The sequence below is a fragment of the Mastigoproctus giganteus genome, chromosome 11 (assembly GCF_048544385.1).
Source record: "Mastigoproctus giganteus isolate SK-2022 chromosome 11, ASM4854438v1, whole genome shotgun sequence".
Taxonomy (NCBI): domain Eukaryota; kingdom Metazoa; phylum Arthropoda; class Arachnida; order Uropygi; family Thelyphonidae; genus Mastigoproctus; species Mastigoproctus giganteus.
The window spans coordinates 134,232,661-134,248,872 of NC_143585.1; the positions used below are offsets into that span (position 1 = coordinate 134,232,661).

At 36.9% G+C, this 16,212-nt stretch overlaps 1 protein-coding gene across 7 annotated transcripts in view; it reads left to right on the forward strand.

Moving 5' to 3' along the window:
• kn (EBF transcription factor knot) overlaps positions 1-16,212 on the forward strand; it is a 356,137-nt gene that overhangs the window by 60,481 nt on the left and 279,444 nt on the right. The window lies entirely within an intron of this gene.

Consider the following 16,212-nt stretch of genomic DNA (forward strand, 5'->3'; position numbering starts at 1 on the left):
TCGATAATTTTAAACGGAATCATATTGAATCACAAAGCTTAATGCATTACGAATAGGATCACACCTTAAAACGATCTCACTGGTTAGGTCTAGTCCTCATTCACTAAGGGCAAAACTGTGTGTGTTTTTATGAAAACCCAAACAGGAAAGGTATTAAACGGCATATAGTTCTTAGTGCAGTGTTTGAGCTGAAGGCTGGGAAGAAGGAAGATACCCCAAATGTCACTGGAAGTAACGTTGTGCGAGTAAAAAATATAATAATTTCGTGGCCCTTCGCGAAGATTAATTTCTCCATTATTTTGATCAAATCTGATCCACCGAATCGCCCCCTACAGTATTTTTCTCATTGGCACCAACATGGTTAAATGACAATCTCAGAGCGGGTGTGATATAAAAAGCATTACTGTCCGGCAGTTGGCCGATCTTCCTCGACTAAACTCGATGCGAAGAACTAAAAAGAAAATCAGAGCTGTTACGATCAATCTGTTCCTTCTTAGTTCTTCCGCCAATCACTTCCGATTCGGCATCTAAAACTTCGTCCTACAACCCCGTAACCCCATTATCTGTAGAGAGTGGAGAAAGAATGGGGGGAGAGGGGGTGTCAAAGCGTTTTCTCTGCCTGCACTCGAATTGACGATGACTGAAGCCGTTGGATGTACAGTCACTACGGCTTGCTCGTTAGAATTTTTAGCAAGATTTGCCGATAGCCTCATCATTACGTACGCCTAGGGTCGGAGTAAAAGGGAAGGGGGGCGACAAAATATCTCTTCAAAGGGGGGTAAAACGACGCGGAATTCACTTTTACTATCAGCGTGATCTCATTTGATCTTCATTAATCAGGCTATTATTGAGTGCCTCTCCTATTGTGGCAATGCAGCTATGGAGTATTGTGATTAGCATACCAATACGCCTCTGACGAACGAGCGCGATAGAAACCCATGAAGTTTACGTCGTCTGTCATTGGGGTGAAGTGTGGGAGACTGTGAATCATTCCTTGGTGTAGTTTGCTGTTTTCCCTCTGTGTTTGGTATTGAGTTGTGGGATAGACGAAATTAAGAAGTCATCAATTTTTGATAGGAGAAAAACGGGTGTCAATGTACCAGCAGCATTTGCTGGCTTCTACTTGGTACAATTTTTTTATAACTCCCCCCCCCCCACCCCTATGCAATATAAGACGTAGAATAAAAGAGTGCCGACTACTCCTAGTAATTTTTTACCAACAGAAGATTCTTGAATGAAAATTCGATATCTGTATTTTTTTCTTGTTTATTATCGCTTCCCCTTTAACTTATCCAACCTCTCTCCATCTTTCAAGGATTAGAATTGTCGTCGAAGATGACATGGCCACAGGTACATTTCACTCGACGTAGAATATTGCAGATAAAAGCAGCATTTGCATTTCTACGGCAAGATTACGACTTTGAAATGGAAAATATGTTTTCTCCTCTAGCCACTCACATGAATGTGATGACATTTTCAGCTTGTAAGAAAGGAAAACACATGAATGTTTTACAGAGCAAAAAAAAAATCTGCATATAATCAGTAGAAGCGATGCAACGTGAAACAGCAGGTGGGGGGGAGGCAGGAATGAATGGGTTGTTTTAAAATACAGTTATCAAAGAGCTTATCCAAGCTAGAAAGTCAATACATAGGACAAATTATTCTTTAATCTATTATCTTTCGAAAATAAAGGAAACATTTCTCTTACTCCTAAAGATATTCGTTCTCTTTAGAGATGCTATTTTAAGCTTTTATTAAAACAGTCGTGACTTGTGAACTTATAAGAGTTGTAGGCTGTAAGATTCCACGGGGGGGATCCCGTCTTGCGCGTATTAATATAATCGCTAACGTATATAATCATTGAAAACCTTTTCAACGTTCTTTCCTAAAAATAGCGGTTTAAGAAATGCATTAGAAATTTCGAAAAACTGATTTAAACAAGAAATATAAAGTCCTTTTGTTGAACTAAAAGGAGTTTCGCAAGACGAAATTGTAGTAGTACAAACTGAATCGACAACTGTTCCAGATTTAGTCTTGCATAACAGACTGAATACTGACAGGATAGGTGTGTTGTGTAGACAGAGCTTTGTCTTCAAAGATCTTTGGTTAGTGACTAGACTGATATAGACACAGCCCATATAAGCAATGGAAAGTCGAACTTTGATACGAAGTTCAAGTGGTTTTATTTTTTACCTGTGGTATGTCGAAGAATCAACCTTGACCCACATAAATATCGAATTTTCAAGAGGATTGGATTTCTTTATAATTGATTGCGAGTTTCTGACCAAACATTAAGGCATACTATAGTGGTTTTAGGCGTATGGACTAAGATGGTATTTATTTGGATTTACATATGCAGTAGATGAGTTCACGAGCCAAGTTGCCTGTTGTGCGGCCGAATCACAGGAAGAACTCTACTCTCTCAACCCAGTATCGACTAACAACAGTTTTCAACTGAATTTCTCTAGTCGCCTACGATTTGTCTCCACAAAGGAGTTCTTTGGACTATACCTAGGATCAACAGTTACCATTTTGGCATGAGATTAATAAGACATCAAGTAAATGTTTCGTTAGTCCACGTGATCGCTAAATACCGAAGGATGATAATATTCTTATCAAGTTGATTAATTAACCTCCTTTGATCTATTTGGTCCTGCCAGAACACACTTATCCAACTAAATGTAAATCCAGAGAACTAACAAATTATTGACTTCAGTTCTGATTGCTGGCGTCTGTGAAAAATCGTTGGGCTTCAGATGCGGCCAATTGGTGACCTGCTCACTATACTGTCCCGCTTCAATATGCCTCGTAGAAAGTTATTTATGATTGTGGTACAATATGCATTTCGTTCGATTACTCCTGCCTTAAATATGCGGTTAAGAACTCTTACGGAAGAAATAGTTTATAAAAGTATTTTTCCCATTTCCCTCATATTTTCTTCGCTATTTGAGCACGCCAATAAGAGTATTATAAGGATAATTGCTTGTTAGAGAATTGTTCCAAAGTCCTTGCTAATTTCCCTGTTACTTTGCAAAGCTTTTCACCATAGATTGGTTCCGCTCCATTCTTAGACCTGACACCGACACAAACACGCAGTTTAAGCGGTTTTTAATTTCCACGACTGATGTTTGACGAGCCCCTTCTGTTTTACCTTGCTGTTTCACTTAATCTGGCAGTGCGAAGATAATCTCCGGCTCCGTTGTAACACTGGCTCATTTACATTTAGAAGTATTACACTAATTAAGTTTAATTTCCTCACTGTCTGCGGATATTTTGCCTTCTTTCCAGTCACGCAGTCAATCCACGTAAACTAAGGGGATTTAAGAAAATGGTTAGGGTTGGAATGTCCTTGTTTGATTGGCAGTGTGCAGCGCTGCAGTAATTTCTGATAAAGCTATCTTCAGTTGTGTGGTGCCCGTTGAATTTATTAACCGGAAATAATGAAAGTCATATAAAAAAAACACGATCTAACTTTATTTCCATATGTTTTAATGTATGGGACTGAGTTTCATTTATTTAGTATCGTATTAGATGTGTTCATTTAAAAATTCTACGGCCCTCGGTGACACTATATTGGGTTCATTGGGTGTTATTCTTTCAGAGAGGGCAGAGTTCAAATTCCATTAGAAATTCGCTGAGTTTTAAGAATCTACCAAAGCCAAATTCTAAATGAGAATTTGAAATGAGAGCTAATTATAAATTAGGGGGGGGGGACAGACACAGAAACTTAAAATGAATATAAACTAGTCTTCAATTAGGTCACTAAGGTTAAGCAAGCTAAGACAGATTACAAGAGGTCTTTGGACAGGAATGCGAAGACAAAGAATTCTTTAGTTATGTTAACACAAAAAAAAGGGAAGAGCCACATTGGCCTACTAGATATGAATGGCATCTGATTCTCTTCGGGTACACTAATCCCAGAATAAAGTAACAAGTGGGCGTACCATACCCAGGGTAGTGAAGAATGAAAGACTAATGGGTATTTGTGCAGCTCGACATGAAGTTCTCTGAGCATTTCAGACAGCTTGTGAGGTTCTGTTTATGATATACTGGAGCTTTTCTAGCAGGGACAAGGAGGTGATTATCCTGTTGTGTACGCCTGAAGCCTCATTTTAGGAAGGATGTGGATTCGTTGAAACGCATACAGCGAACAGAATGCGATTAGTCAAGGACACCAAACAGTACTCTTGCCATAACAGATTTCCATTTCTGCAAATTGCGACGCTTGGAAACTAGATACCTGTGAGGGGACCTAATTGAAGTGTTCAAGATTTTGAATGGATTGAGTAAACAAATGCTGATGGAATCATTATTTTTCTCCGAGAACGCATATAAGGAGACATGCTTTTAAATTGAGAAAGGATGGTTGTAGGATAGATGGGCGAAACTTTTCTTTCAGTCAGAGAGTAATGGATGTCGAAGAAACTTCTATTTGATGTTGTAGAAGTGGTTAGTTTGAATAAACTTATTGAAGAATTACAAAAATTATTAAAGGAGGGCGGACACATGATGTGGGGTTTTTTGTTGTTGTTAACGTTGTTATAAGCTTGCTTTCTTGCATCGTATGCCGATACTAATAATACAAGATTACGCCCACCAGAATTGGTGCAGTAAAATGATTTATACGTCTTATTTCTAAAAAAACTTCAAAATAACGACGGCAAGGCTTTTTCTGTCATCATCCCTCGTGAATAACCGACCACTTTCACCGTATGGGGAAAGTCTGAGTTCATGCCACAGGCCGAAGTTGAGAAATGACCCATGATGCGTCAATTATCTTAGTAGAAAATTATAACAACCCTGTAGTCTGGTAATTTACGAAGGTTTCTTCATTCAGAAAGTCACATTACATAATTTTCCAAGTAACTCAGTGTCTTTTAAAAATAAAATACCATAATAACAAGCAGGAAAGAAATGGATGCGATGATTCTCAATATGACTTGATCGAATCTCTAAAGTGATTAAATTCGAATGGCATGAATATGAAGCGATCAGTGTGTAAACTTATTCGCTTTTTTCCAATAGACGTCGATGGTATTGAATATATGAAAAATGTATGTGTGTATTTACACACGCACACAATTTATTTATTATTGGGCAGTATTCTAATTCCGTCCATTTCTTTGGTTAATAAGAATCAAATTTATCTTTTTCATTGGCAGAACTTGTATGAAAAGAACGGAATGTGTATTGTGATTTTATTTTATATTATTTTGATATTTATAATTTTGTTCTAGTAAAATGTTATAAAAGTAACGTTTAAGGGGGTTACTTAACATTTCTGTACCCTCTGTGGATGGTGAAGTTAATTATATTAAGAACAATAAAATTCCATCTTCTCATAAGGTGATGTGTAATAGAGCCACAGAAAAGGTTCGACAGGCAAAGGCAGTTTATGAGAAATCACTAGCAAACAGAGCAAAGAGGGAGGATAAAGAATTCTTCACATATATAAATGCCAAGAAGAGCAGGACAAACCAGATCGGACCTTTACGTAAGGGAAAGGGGATAGTAATAAATACACCAGCTGCCGTTGCAGATGAACTCAACAGTTATTTTGCATCGATATTTACAAATGAAAAGCCTTTTGTGGCAATGGGAAATTGTGGGAGCGAAGTTAAAAATATGTAATTAATGATATTGAAATTTCCCAAGATTATTTAATGAAAAACCTTTCGAGCCTACAGACCAGTAAGGCTCCTGGAGTTGATGGAATATACCCTATAATCTTAAGAGAGGCGGCAAGCGAGTGCATTCAACCATTGGGGCTAATTATGCGAGCATCACTAGACTCTGGGGAGATTCCCTTGGATTGGAAAAGTGCAAATGTATCTCCCATACATAAAGGTGGCTCTAAAAGTGAAGTTGGAAATTATCGACCTGTCAGTCTGACTTCAGTAGTTAGGAAAATCATGGGGGTAATGATCAAGGGTGGAATTCAGGATCATTTGGATCGAATTGAAATTCTCAAGGATACTCAGCATGGTTTTGTAAAGGGAAAATCATGTTTAACAAATCTGGTTCGCTATTTCGAAAGGGTCACTCACGAGCTGGATTTAGGGAATAATTTCGACATTATTTATTTAGATTTCAGCAAAGGTTTTGACTCAGTCCCACATGAGCGGTTGCTTTATAAGCTGGAACAGGTTGGAATCACTGGGAAAATCCTTAGATGGATAGAAGGATGGCTTCAGGGCAGGAGGCAGAGGGTTGTGATAAATGGCTATTCCTCAGATTGGGTTGATGTAAGAAGTGGGGTTCCCCAAGGATCAGTATTAGGACCACTGTTGTTTTTAATTTTCATAAACGACATTGATGAAGGGATAGAGGGCGTGATGTCTAAATTTGCAGATGATGTTAAAATTGGTAGAGTAGTTAATGATCACTGTCAAGCTGAGCTTCTTCAGAGAGACCTAGATAGACTTCAAGAATGGTCAGAAAAATGGCAGCTGTGCTTTAATCCAACAAAGTGTAAGGTATTACACCTGGGAAACAGTAATCCCCAAAAAACTTATTCGCTTGGTGGAGTTCAACTAAACCCAGTACTGGAGGAAAGGGACTTGGGTGTTACGATACGGTCAGACATGAAATTCTCTGAGCATTGTAAACAGGCTGCAAGGAAGGCCCATGGTGTCCTATCGATGATCTATCGAACTTTTGCAAGTAGAGATAGGGACGTGATAATCCCATTATATAAGGCTTTTGTTAGACCACACTTGGAATACTGTGTTCAGGTATGGAGACCGCACCTAAAGAAAGACATCGAGCTTCTTGAAAGGGTGCAAAGAAGGGTAACTCGCCTGGTGAGATCGGCAAAAGGGCGTCCTTATGAAGAAAGACTTCGAATATGTGGGTTGCAGAGTTTGGAAACTAGACACCTTAGAGGAGATTTGATTGAGGTGTTTAAGGCTCTGAGAGGCATCAGTAAAATGAATGAGGACAAAATTTTCAAGATTATAAATGATGCTAGAACTAGGGGACATAAATTCAAGTTACGGGGAGAAATGTTTAGATTGGACTGCAGGAAGTTTTATTTTAGCCAGCGAGTTATAAATTACTGGAATAAGTTGCCTTCATGGGTGGTAGAAGCCGACAGTTTGGGGAAATTCAAAGGTCATCTGGATAGTACTTTCGGGTAAGGGAAGCGCATAGGATGATAGGTTTAATTTCCTTTTTATTTTATTTTTTTATTTATTGATTATTATTAATTAGTTATTTATTTTATTTATCTATTTATTTTTTTTGTTTTTGTTTTTATCATTGTTTTGTTCGGATTTTTTTTTTTTTTTTGGCTGGTGCAGCATAAGCCATAGGCTTTCTTGCACCATGCGGCCGTTACTAATACTAATAATGGGGAAAAAAGGTATTTAAGAAAAATGTTTTGAAGGATTAGAATATGAAATTTTAAGAACTGTTTTAAGACATATGTAATTTATCCGCTTAAAGATATTTAATTTGTTTATAAGAATCTGTTGAAATAAAATTCATAAAAAATCCTTTTGTGGTGTTCCACAAAGAAGTGCTTATCTGATCGCTCCTTATTTACAAATATACCTATATAATATCAACTTCTTAAACTACGACAAGCATAAGCGCAAAAAGCGCAATCTAATAACATCTCAAGCTTCGTAAGAAACAATTTCAATGATTCTTTAAGTAATTTGAAGATCAGCTGATCGACATTTTCGTTTTGCAAATACTTTGCATCGGTACATTTTTCATCAAAATTCCATTGGTTAAGTTACTACTTGGCAAATAATGTTTTATCTTTCTATTTGGGGAAGGGAGGAGAGAAAGAGTGAAGAGATGTTAATGCTCATAAAAATAACTCGGTAAAAATCAGACCGTCTTTGATTACTTTGGTCTCCACGGTTTTCTGTCAACAACGTTTCATCCAAGTAGTTAAATGGTAAGATGTCTTTATATATTCGCCCACCAAATGCGTTTTGCAATTCGCTGACTGTATATTTTTCTTCTGAGTGACTCGTTTGATTTTTTGATAGGTTCCTCGGAATGTACCCGATCGCACAAATTACTTCAGGGAGTTTCTTTTCACTGAATGTAATTTTCTCTAAAACAACACGAAAATAGGGCATAACAACAGCACAGCGATTGTCGGGGCTCGTACCGATTCCATCTGACATATTTAATAAGAACCGGGCACTATTTCCGGCCACCTTTACATCTACATTAATTCGCGTTCTATTATTTTCTCTGTGGAACACATCGGTGAAAATTTTCGCTTTTTTTTCTTGTTTCAATCACATCTAATTGGCCTGTAAATTAAGTAGAACTGTTGGAACAGTTTTAGTCTAATATCTCCATCCACAGCTGTCACCGAATCGCATGCAGATTGCTATTTCATTTATATCCACCGGGAGACAGCGAATGTCGTACAGATGTATCATTCGTCCACTGCTATTTTGCGGTCTGAGTTTGCCAAGTGCCAGTTGACGTAGGAGAACTCGCCCGGCTCTTAACGATATTGGAACGATTCGCGGACTCGGATCTCATCCATTACACGGTTGTCTGCTTTCCTGTGATGGCAGTGTTCCCCCCTTTTTCTCCTTTTTTGTGTTGCTTCCCAAGAATTCTTTTCCCCCCTCTGCAATTTCAATATTTTCCTTCTGGTTGATCAATGAGAGTAAGCGCGTACTGGAAAATTAGACGTTTCCTGTTCCGACAATCAATTGTTTTTAACCCCATGTACGAGTACACCCCCAACATTTTGGCTCTCTGTGGATCGCACAATCGAGCACATCGATGCTGAGAGAGAGCTCTGGCTCTGTCAGTGATTTCAACATATTCTTCATCTATTTAACAGAGCCCATAAATGAAGAACCATCCAACGTTCGTATTATATAATTAATATTGCGTTATAAAATGTTTTACGAAATCTGTTATCCTGAAATAATTCAGCGAGACCTAATAAGAGCATTCCTTACTTGCATCTTCTGGTTATAAAATATTGTTTTAAATTTGATATTTCCATCGTGTAGACTACAGAAAATAATTATGCATAAAAGTTCAAATTGTAAAAGTTATTCCAGTTATTTTCATTAAGGGTTTGGACTCGTACAAGACGGTGATGGATCCAGAAGGATCAGAATGAACCATGAACTTGGCAATCTTATTCAGGGTGCAGACATCGTCAGATATGTGTAGAGCCAGAGACTTAACTGGTTAGGACATATTATAAGAATGAATGACAACAGAACAACTAAGAGGATAATGAAATACAAACCTACCGGTAGGAGGGCAAGAGGAAAGACTGCGGAAAAGATTGATGGATGACGCAGAAGAGGACTTAAAGATCATGAGAATAAGAAACCAATTTCTTATTCTCATGATCTTTAAAAATCTAAAATTGAGCAATAAGAGAATTTTGACTTCTGGCAGGGCTTACTGGTGGAACATCGTATGAGAAGATTAAGACCCACACTGGGTTATAACGCCTGAAGAAAAGAATATCAAATACTGAAGTTGCATCCTAATATCAAACGATGCAGTGTGTATGATCATATAACTATCTGATAGAAACAACTTACTCCAATTTAATACGAGTTCTCTCTCTTTCTTTCTGTTCCTATTTTAAATGTCTTAAGATGGGAAGGGCTTGGGTTTTAACATAATCATTCTTCAGCAGCCAATTAGTTGCTGAAATCGACTTCTGGTTCTCGCTCTTCTTTATACAGGTATGGCTGCCTGTATCGTCTGAACTTTGGGACCACCGAATACACCAGGGAATGTTCGAATTAATATGGCAGAGTTTGAGCGAATCGTGTGAACATCTATTCAAATATATAAGCCAATGGGAAACAATAGATCACTGAGACAATATATTCCGAGTCTAGAAACACTTTATCACCCGGTTCAATAAAAATAATACGCTTCGCAACTCATATCTGACAGAGTGATCTGCACGAGGAGAAACGAGCCCAAGTAAGCCGCCTTTATAGCTACACTCTGCCAATAACTCATACTGTCAGCCTCCAACACCACACCTTGCTGTAGAACAGCATGTTGCTACCGTATCTCTGCTCTCAAGTATTTCCCGTTTATCTCTCGAGTCGAGACAAATGACTGTCTCGTCTGAATCCAGCATTTGACTCTATGTACAGGCTTAATTCTTCGTGAACACCTAATTGCTACAAGTGAAAGATGATCACAAAGGAGATTTTTATGTTTCCTCAGATTTCTCTGCCCTACGGAAACTGTAGAAGGGACAAGAGATCGGAAGTGCTTGTAATTTGTTTCCTCCCGGTTTTCTCAGTTCATTTCATCTCCTCTTTACTTTCTTCGCATTCTGCGTGATACGTTTCTTTGTAGTAATAAGTGGGAGTTCTAAGATTCAATATTATTTTTATATAATTAAGGGCTGCGGTCCTGTTATTATTTATTACGATTCCGATCACTTCTAATGGTCTGGTTTTTGCCTTATCCCTCATTCTAAAAGCAGATTCAAATCCTGAAATATAGATATTAGTTCTTGAAATATAATTTTTAGAATTTAAATTGGCGCTTCAGCACAGATCCCAATATTTAAAATCTAAAATTGTTAAGAAACTCATGAAATTGAGCAGTAACTTTTGAACTACTCCGATTAGAAATTACCTTTTTAATTTTATGGATTGAAAAACCATTTTGGCGAATATACTTAAAGGCTATTCCCCGAAGAAACAGTACGTTTACCACATCCCCCACCCTCTTTTAAAAAGGCTGACGTTTGATTTTCATCACAGATTGGAAGATATCTACAAAAATTGTTTTTTTCTTGGGTCTGTATTTATTTGGAAGTTTACTTTAGTGGAATTTAAATGCCTGTAGTTTATTTTTGGGCAACATAACCCAACTCTACTTCAAGACATAGTTGATTTTAATAACTAAAGATTGCCTAAACTGCAACAACTTTACCCTACAGAAAAACAGAATCAATTTTCGAGAAAAAAAAGAACATAACCATCACCATCAACATCTTATTTCTTCTAAGACTATTATTAATGTTTTCCATTTATTGTTTTAATCGGTTTATCCTGTTTTTTTTTAATCTTATTCGGTTTTTAAAGCTTCGGGTCTTTTACCTTAAAGGATTTCTCTCTCACCTAATGCGGGACATTTGTTTATACAGAGTGTGGTAGACTGCATAAGGAGCACATAAAGAATGGAAGACATATTGCGAATCCGCTAAGAAAAAAACCTTCACCATAAAGGGCTTGCGGCACCAGAGAGTGGGTTGGGCGTTTTTTTTTTAAACTTCCATTCTCATGTAATGGTTTATTATTTCACAGACCTTTAATTTACACTCTAAGCTAAGTAATCGAGTACGGTAAAACGATTCCCTTGTCATGCATTCCCCGAAGACGGCATGCAATAAGGAACCGTGGTAAAGAGACTCAGATAACTGTACCGCACTATTTACATGACCTAGCGGTCTAAGCTAGACTTGTTTATAAGGTCCTTAATCTCGTCTCTGTACACCACTCTTATACTCTCGTATTGGTAATGATGAACATCCTTGTGTGACGGAAATGATGTATTTCAGGCGGTTTTGAGTATCGGAAAAATCATCGGCCCTCACATTAGTCAGGGGATAATTAACTTTTATTTTTATCCCTACTCACTTCCTGGTAAATGGAACATTTTTATCCGTTTGCCAGAGAAGGCTATCATTTTAATAGTCATGAGTTCAGATAATTTAATGAATGTATCTTTCTATTCGCTCCAAGTCTGGTTAATGTTCTTTTCTCTATTAGAACAATTTGTAAGAAGAAAAAGCGGCGGACGAAAGTTACATGGAGGGACAAGAAGATAAACTTTTATTAGTGCACAACAGATTCGTTATTTTGCTGAGAGAGAGAGAGAGAGAGAGAGAGAGAGAGAGAGAGAGAGAGAGAGTGGCAATAATTAATTGACGGGATAAAAAGAGTATTTCTTTGAAAACTTACTTAAATATCAGGCTTTAAGCTTCATTGGGAAAATTGAACAAGAGTACCTAATTGGAGGATGCGGGAGTCTGAGTTTAGTATTCGAAGATGAAGATATGAAGCAGTTTAATTTCTAGCTAATCACACGATTTGAATTTGTCTCCTCCAACTGCTACGATGTCTTTTTAACATTACGTCAATGAAGGGTTAAAAATGAAATATTCGAAAATAAATTGCACGAATCTGGATTTACCCATAATTTTAGACAACAGATGTATGTGAGAAGGAGGGGAAAGTTTCCCCCAGTAAGTTATGCGGGCTGAAAAACACAATAACATGAAAATCGGCTAGTGAACACACTTGGATATATTATTTGATATCCAAGCTGGTTATCTTTCATTTAGATGATAATGAGAAACATGAATCTGTTTCATCTTTAACTATACAGAATATAAATTCTTTTTCTAGATTCTATCTTTGATATTCATATATATCAATTTACCAATGTAAACTTGTCCTCCTTCATCGTGTTCTAAGTCGATGATGTCCCTGAAACTCAAATGGGTTCACTGCAAAAATGGAATAATATTATTTTCTTTAATATCGGATAAAAATTTATACTTCTGATTACGCTTCGGTTCTAATACGCCAGGGTATACGAGTTAGTATATGCTTAGCTTTAACGCAAATAAATGGTCATTTTGAGCTCCTGTAATTGCAAACGAAAGTAGCCACTTGAAAATATACACACACAAAACAACACACGCAGAGAGCATGTGGCAGACGCAGTCAAACTCTACGCGTCTGTTCAACTTTGACACAAGTGGCCTCCCTGCTGTTTGGTGTCAACATAGGCACTAACCTCAGGCTTTCTCCCCCATCCGACAGACGGACGTTCTTTTCGGAGTGCCATATGGGTCGCCTGTACCCCACCCATTACATGCAGCCAAAACAGGACTGGCAGTCAGCCGTGTCCACGCGTGCCAGCGCTTAGTTTGCTGCCACTTGCACGCCTCCCTCTGTTCGTAGCGGCTGATTGCTTTATAAACCACCGCTTACGTCGACGGGTTCGGATCTACATCGTACATCTTACCTGTGCAAAGCAGAAGGCCGTTTCTCGAAGGGAATTATTTTTATATATTATTAAAAGTTGTGTATAAAAGATTCTCTAATGTGAGCTCATTGTTTTTTGAAATAAACTAAAGATTCACTCAAATATAGGAATAATGCCATTCTCAGAAACTTCATTATCCAGAAAATGTCAAAATGTATTTAGTGTCATCGATATCGGCGGATTTAGAGTGCAATAAATTTTTGTAATTTTTTCCCCCTGTAAATACTACGTCGCACAGTACACTTATAATCTATCCTCACTTGTTCAACAACCTCATAATTGTAAGATATTCGTGTGCGTAATTATAGATTATACAAAACACGCACAAACCATACACATACTTAATTAATTCAGGAAAACAACTTAAATAGACTGCGGTTTTTCCAAATCCCGAAAAAGCTTCTGAAGTAAAACCAAACCACTAAACCGGCAAAGTAGGATTAACATAAATTACAAATTAGTCATTTTAAGGAAGAAAACAGCGTTTCTTTCTTAAGTTGATATTGAAACAGAGGATAATCAGCCAGAATTGGAAAATATTAAAACACACGAAAACACCACGTGTCTGTTTAGGTTAATTGTACTACTACATAATAATCGGAATACAGTTTTGCATTTTATAATGGTTTAGTGCCCTTTGCCACCCAGTAATGATTTCAGAATAATTAACAACAACTCTGTAAAACGTAACTTTAAAAACAGCAGTTCTGCACTGGACAAATATGTACAATATTCCTGAAAACTACCGCTGGATGATGTTCCATTAGCGTTGTTTTAAGTAAACGCATTCCCGCCTATAAAAAATCCCCCCCTATTCTGTTGCGAATGCTTAACAGTGAAACCTGATTGCTGAATATGTTATGTGATATCCAAGTTGGTTATCTTTCATTTAGTATAATAATGTGAAACATGAATCTGTTTCATCTTTGAATATGAATCCATTTTATAGACTCTTCCTTAGATGTTCCATATATCTATTTACCAATGGAAAGTTGTCATCCTCCACTGAAACGCTGAGCTCCCTTATAATTAAGGGTTTGGGTTAATATAATGCATGATCCCACTTTAATGAAACTACTTAAACTATTAAGTTTCATTGTTCAATGAAATATTCTTTTATGCTATTTCGCCTCATAGCTTGCGTGCTATGCGAGTAAGCGACCTTTACAGGGTGCTAACACAAACGAACAATATTCGTATCCACTGTGCGTATTCCCTTGAAGGACTGCATTCCTGCACAGCTGCCTTGCTTATCAGAAAAGCTTCATCTATGGATTCTCTCCACTAGCAAAGACCACTTGTGTAGAATAAAATGTTTTCTTTTCATTATTAGAACCCAAAGTGAATATTAATATTCGCACTAATTTAGTTCTTAAAGTGATACACTTGATTGGAACGCTGGAACGCTACTTATATAATTCATGTTTAAAATTAAATTATAAATTTATAAATAGAATAGATGTAGATGTATATAAATCTCCTATGCTCAACCAGGTTGCGAGATGCGTGTCTCCTTTATTCATCTGGAATCAGCCACTTATTAAAAACCTATTACTTTAAGAATAGTACGAGTGATATTGGATGAAACGAAGTAATTAAAACAATTTTACTAATCAATCGGTAGTAATAAAATAGCAAAATATTTATGTGCGCTTTTCACGTCGTTAATAGGCTCCTAAAACAGCGAAATACTTTATTTCAGAAGTTTTAATGAAGACAAAAGATAGCTGAAACCTCCATGTTTTAATAAGATAAAAATAAGGGAAAGTTTCCGTGTGGTATTCCTCTGTCTTCAATATACAGAATTTACATATTCGAATTATTTGTATAAAAAAATATGTTATATATTCCTCCGAGTTGTGCATTTTAGTATAAATGAATACATAGCACTGCATATTTATATACAAAATGGAATTCTTAATTTATTCTCGTTCTGTAGTAAAAATAAAAAGTTTTTCAAGTAATTGAGTAAAATGGTCAATATGATCGACTGTCACCGAGTTTTTTTTAATAATTATAAAATATTATTAGAAGGAGATGGCGAATTATCTCTATTAGTTTTGGATGTGTAGTTACAATGCGCAATAAACAGAGAGAGAATGATTAGTCATTTTACGGCTATCCTTTCATTTCTCAGACCTCCCCTTTTTATGAAAAACTGATTAACTAATCACTTAACTTGCGTGCTCTATGCTTCTAATTAGCATTCAGGGATATCCATCATCCGCACTTCGAGTTGAAGACAGCCCTTTATTACCGTGAAACTCGATAATGAAACTGGCAATGTTTATAACTGAAACGAAGATATGCATCATCCATGCAAAGCATTGTCGATCTTGAAAGAATATAATGTTAATAAAAGATAAATACGATATAATGTTATTTTAATTATATTATGAGAATGTGGAAATAGAATTTGTTCTTGATCATAAATGACGTTTATAAAAATGAGTAAGATTTGTCAAGTATATAAGAAAGCTGGATAATCCAGTTGCATTTTCTACAAAAGTTCTCTGTTAGATTGGTAATTAAAGCGCATTTTTAAAAGTACTTTTGGGAAATAACCTGATAAAGCTTTCATATCAATTGAATGGAACAACTGAATAGCTGAGTGATTTTGGATATGACATTTAGGAAAAGTCCGCCTTTGCTTTGGACTTTAGTTAATGTGACTATAGTTAATTTCTTTCCATATAATTACAGCTTTAAAATATGCGTTATAACAGTTACGAATTCGGTAAAATCAAGAACTCTCCTCATAACTGATTATTTATAAAAACACATTTAAAGATGCTGTTAACACCAGACACCACAATAAAAACCATTCATTCCATTTCAGAACGCGGCCAAAACAGTCTCTATTGAAATAGATTCTATAAAATCAAATCCTACTGACAGTATCTAAGCTTTCCTGTTTATTCCCTCACAGACAGTCTCCTCTACACAAAGCTCCTATTTGGGCAGAGCTTAGCCTAGTAACAATATTCAAGCCCTTTTGGACAGATGTGTTATCTGCTCAAAACCCTGCGTCCTATGGAGAGTGTGATGCGGGGATTGTCAGAGGCAGCGTTGCTGGAAAAGACTAACGATAAGGGCGTTTGTGTGACTCCTGCCGTTCTCGGCGGTCTTGTAACACCCTCCCCCCTCCTGCCCTACGTCCCATGTGGCGTCTCG